Consider the following 6,000-nt stretch of genomic DNA (forward strand, 5'->3'; position numbering starts at 1 on the left):
CAGTGATTTGTAGAACTCATAAACCCATATTTGATTCACAGTAGAGCATAAACAACATATCAGATGTTTAAAGTGAAAGATTTTACCATGTCATGAAAGTATTATTTCATTCTGAATTTGATGACACCAACAAATCTCAAAAAAGTAGGGACAGGGCAATGTCTGCCATTGTATAGCATACTGTCTTCTTTTGACAACAGTCTGCAAAATAGGATTTTAGCTGTTCAACAGTCCTGGGACTTCTTTTACAGATTTTTCATTTTATTATGTGCCAGATGTTTCTTTGGGTGAACGGTCTGGACTGCAGACAGACCAGTTCACATCTGGACTCTTCTATTGTGAGGCCATGCTGTTGTGATTGATGTGGTATGTGGTTTTGCATTGTCTTGCTGAAATATGCAAGGCAATCCCTGAAAGAAATGTTTAGTGTGTCTCAAATTGCATAGTTCTAGTATACTGTATTTAAGATTGCCAACTCCCAGAAATTGAATCTGTAGAAGTTACACTTTTAACATACATACATAATTTAAAGTCAAAAATAATAACATAATTCCCCCATGAGAAATCATGAAAATCATGTGGCAGACAATGCAGTCTGCTTTATTAACATTCTTCTCACCATTCATTGTCTTTTTTCCCAATCATTGTGGTACTTTTGCAATTTTCTCTTCTTGGCTACTGGTGGAGTGGTCTTCACGTATTTTAGGCAAATTATAGTCGACATTTCACAGCTTTTTTCTCTCACTGTTGAATTCATGTCACTTGTATATTTTATGTAAACATTTTTTAAATCAATGAAAGGAGCTTATCTTGCTGTTGCTAGTAACACGTTAGCTGGCAAGTGGAAGCTAATGTTAGCTAGCGCGCATGCACGCCAGCACACAGACAGTACAACATCCACTACATCCCCAATACGGCCTTCACTGAGGGTGTGAAGTGTCCATCATTCCACACTCAATTCTTGGAAGTTTCTGAGTTTCCAGTTTGAACGCACTTGGCACGCAAAGTATGTATTATTTAGTACAGAGGTATTTAATTTGAAACACACTGATTGTCTGGATGGAAGCACATGTTGCTCTAAAACCTCTATATAAACTTTTCAGCATCGATATTGCCTTTCCAGTTGTATCTGGCCACCCCATAGGCACTAATGCAACCCCATAACATCACAAGTAAAGGCTTCTTTAAAAAAAAAAAAAAAAAAAAGTCAAATTTGGATTTATCTGACCACAGAACAGTTTTCCATTTTGCCTCAGTCCATTTTAAATGAGCTTTGGCCCAGAGAAGACAGCAGCGTTTCTGGATTGCTTTCACATATGGCTTCTTCTTTGCATGATACAGCTTTAACTTGCATTTGTGGATATCACGGTGAACTGTGTTGACAGACAATGATTTCTGGAAGGGTTCCTCAGCCCATGCAGTAATTTCCAGTACAGAATCATGCCTGTTTTTTAACACAGTGCCACGAGAGTGCCCAAAGATCATGAGCATCCAACACTGACCTTCAGACTTGTTACTTGACACAGAGATGTCTCCAGATTCTCTGAATCTTTTGATGATTTTGTATACTGTAGATGGTGGGATAATCAAACTCTGAGAAGGAACATTTTTTCTGAAATTGATCCACAATTTTTGGACCCAGTTTCTCTATGGATAGGTGAAACTCTGCCCAGCTTTACTTGTAAGATACTCTGCCTCTCTAAAATGCTCTTTTAATACCCAATCATGTTGCCAGTTAACCTTATAAGTTGCAAAATGCTCCTCCAGCTTATGGACTATGGACTTCTGAGGTCCTTATCTCAGCTTTTGCTAGCACCTTTATGACAACCCAGTACATTACAGAGCTGGGTAGACCAACCAACAACTAAACCAGCTGCTTTAACAATCAAAATATGATCGTATTGATGTTGGCCTATAACAAAAACTGTGATTGGGACTGCCATAGTTCCAACACTACTTTAATATCTCTTAGGGAAATCTTTAAGAGAATAAACAAAGAACAAACTGACACATCTGCATCCCAGTATACTTCTCAGCTAAAACATAAAGTGTATTCAACAATCCTTGAGCAAAAGTTCAACACAGTAAGCATGGCCCCATGGTCAGTAATGAATATGGAAATACTGACCACAGCCACTTTGAAGCCTCATACATTTGAGTTTCAGTCTACAGTATAAAGAGGAGCATGATAACTTGTAATTAACTGGCTCTGAAGGCAATTCTTTTCCTGATTTTCACATGCACTGTTGAACGAAGGATAATGTTGTCATTTACAACAGTTAAAAGCTTGAGATGCTAGAGAAGTCTAGTATATTTTTATAGTATAGCATACTAATAACATTTTGATGAGCGAGATCTGAGGGAGAAGTGTACCTAATTGAAGCAAAAGGCTTGAAATGCATTGTTAACGGGTCAGAGAGACACCACTTATGGCCATGATGATGATATGCAAGGTGTGGAAATGCATTTCCAATCTCCCTGGCTTGAGCCCATCAGTTTCCATTCAGAAGTGTGTGCACTTGTTCATTAAGCTTATGCGTATCATCAACTGGTGCACTCATTCTATCAGGCAGATATGGCAGGGATAAAACGATGTGAAGGATGGAAATTCAAACAACCATTCTCATTTGCAAAGGTCATTAAAGCCCGGCATACATTAGAAAATCTGCTAATTATGAAATGGCTTAACTCCACATTCAGTGGGATTATGTCTGCTCATTTAGAATATGTTGATCCCCTCCCGTACCCGTCACAAGACAGTTGATGTATGGGACTTGTGGCACAGAACGAATGTTCCCACTGCTTGTCGGTCATCTTAACTGACTGTAAGAAGTCCATAAAAGTGGCCGTCTTGTTCTGAATGACTGTCTGCGTCAGCACCACAAGACAGACACAAGTTATAGAGCTGCTGAAGAAATCTGCTGTACTGATGATATTTGGCTAGGCTACTTCATCTATTTATTACTCTCACTGAGCTTAGAAAAAAAGAGTATCAACAAATAATGATGACAAAACCAACAGGGGTCAAGGTTTGAATCTAAAAAAAAGATTCAGCTTCTCAGCATCTTCAGGGGTCAGTCTGGCTATGGAATAACATCATTTACTTCATAAGATATGTTTTCACATGCAGTTGTACTAGAGGGCATATAATATTATAAAGAGTTGAAATATACCACATATCACCTTATTTCTAGCCCCCATGATTCTTTGCGTGAAATATTGGGGCAACTTCCAGTCCTTTCTATCTGAATGGGAGATGCTAACCGTGATTATTAGAGCAATTTGGACATTAAAATATGTAAACGTCGTCTGCTTCACCTCAAATAGGGTTATATTATTATTTCTCTGCCCTTTACTAGAGTGACGACATTACCTCAGAAAACCTAGACAAGCATATTTAGCTAACTTTATTAGCTTCGTATCAGTACAGTAATAGACTATCATGTTTTGTTAAAGGAGTATGGACACCACCTTCAGATAACATTTCTCTATTTAGTTTGTGGGGTTGCTGAAATTCTTATTTTACCAACTAATCCCTCTTCAAATGTGGGAATTATGTCGGTATAACTCTCCATGACTCAGGTTGTTAACTCTTCCGCTTGGTGAATGTCTAGTTTTGAATTAACAAGTAATGAAAAATGAATATTGAAAGAACCACATCCCCAATGCACTTAGATGTTGAACAGCATGTTTAAAATGCTGTTGTTAAAGACACAGGGGAGAGTGGGGTGAGTTGTGCCAGTTTTTACTCAAAGTGACTTTAAAGTGAGGCCATAACAGTAATGCCTCCAACTTAAGTACGTACATATATATCAGGATGTGATGCATCCCTGGGAACAATAACTTTGGATCTGAAATAAACTGTTTAAGAAATAAAGCTTTCAGAAAAAAAGTGGTCTCGTGGCACAACTTGCCCCTGGTGCGGGGTAAGTTGTGCCTTTCGGGAGAATATGTTGGGGTAAATTGTGCCAGTGATTATTGAAGTAAAACAGAATATTTTGATCTCATAAACTATTACGCTATATAAAAGCAAGACAAATTCAATACAAAATTACTCTTTCTAAGTTTTATTTAGATATCGTCACCCTATTAAACTAATGGCATAAGTCATATTTTCTAGTTTTTGGGAAAACACAAAAAACTTAAATACACATTATATATTTGTGAATCATTACATACATAGAACGCTGTCTGTCAAATATGTAACATATATGAATAAGGTGATTTAGGCCAATTTCTGAACATCCCATTGTGACTTAGGCCACTTAAATGTTTTCAAAGTTGTCTATAATTGTTCAGACACAACAATCAAAAAACCTTGATCATAGAAATTTTACTTTGAAAGGCAAAAACAGTTTTCTGAGCTAAAATGTGCTTACCTTTCATGCCATGTGTCTCTCTTTTATGCAGAATGAGTAAAATAGATAGCTCTTCAAAAATATGTGGTCACATGACCAATTTCCTCTGTGGTTTTCTATAAAAAAGGGGTGACACTACTTCACCTTTGGCACAAATCACCCCATTCTACCCAATACTGACCTTTGTCTAGTTATTGGTACCAGGAACGAAGCAACAGGTACTGAGCATTACAGAAAATATCATTTAAAACTTTCAGCTAACACTACTTTACTGATATATCAAAAAAAAAAATCAAGCAGTATTTATTGCAGCAAACATTTCAGAACAACCACTGCTGACGCTAAATCACTTGGTTTAAAGCCCTTGGAATAATTGCGTTTTTGCTATTATTGTTACTGTACGGGACGTTCCACCAACATTAATCAGCCACAACCCCCAGAAATAAGGTGGTATCCACCTTATTTACAGCTTACAACATGTGTGAACATGTGATTACCAAAATAGAACAATATTAACAAATTCGAGATGAATTCCTGGCATAACAACTGTCTTTCGTAGTTAGCCTCTATCGTTAGCTGCTGTACTAGAATACACGTACTTAATGTACTTCCGCTTTAGCACTGAAGTTCACCCACATTCCAATTTACAGTTGCGGCCCCAGGAATAAGGCGAATAAAAGTCTTTAAATATGCAGCTAGCTTAGGGGGGCCTAGCTTTAGTAACTTTGACATCCTGTTTGTTCAGTAAACACCCACAATGCAATGAGAAGAGTTTCTAAAATCTGTGGTAAAAAAAGAATAAATGCAAAAAGAGGTCAGTGATAAATAATTGTGCTTTACTGATCAACACATGGAATTTCAACTCTTAACCCTCTGAGACAGGTGTTGTATATGGCAAAAAGAGGAACAGATTATAAATAGTTTAATATTTTTAAACTATATCGTAGCCACTAGCCACTAACTTTTTTCCCCTGGAAGCCCCCTGTTTTGTCGCTCTAATGACGCTATCCATGCTTTCGTAGCCCTTACAGTACAGCCTTACTCACAGCCCTTGGTAAGCCTGGAACTTTGATGACTTTCTAGGGCATTTAAAGATTAAATCCACACCAGTAACTCCTGTACTGAATGTCTTTTTATTTATTTTTAATCAATTTTCGATAATTTCTTTTGCTAGCTTGACATTAGCCACTATGTGGTGTTCCCAAAACAGATGTCACATCGCATGCGAGCTGTTCCGTCGTCACATCATGGTTTGCCAAACTGCTCATGTGTTACACTCAGAAACTGGAGGAGAAATCTGATTGACTCAAAATGGAGAGAAAAAGAGAGGGAGCCTGAGGTGTGGCCCTCTGTGTGTCACTGCAGACAGGACCTGCCTTTGAATAATGGCTCACAAGACTTTTCTCACATTTTGGTCCCCAAGAAATGGGGGAACAATCTTGTCTTGTTGTCTTGTCTTTATAGTCCCATAACTTTTAAAAAGCTCAGGTGACATCCCCACAGCACAAATATTCTTAAAGCACAGGCTGTCCTGAAAAAAGGATGTTTAGAGCTTGACTGTGGACCATGGGGTTGATGTTTTACACATTTTTAAGACAATAAGACCGGTAGACACAAAATGTTTAAATAACAGCTTAGGGCT

This window comes from Cheilinus undulatus, linkage group 21, assembly GCF_018320785.1.
Source record: "Cheilinus undulatus linkage group 21, ASM1832078v1, whole genome shotgun sequence".
NCBI classification, from domain to species: Eukaryota; Metazoa; Chordata; class Actinopteri; order Labriformes; family Labridae; genus Cheilinus; species Cheilinus undulatus.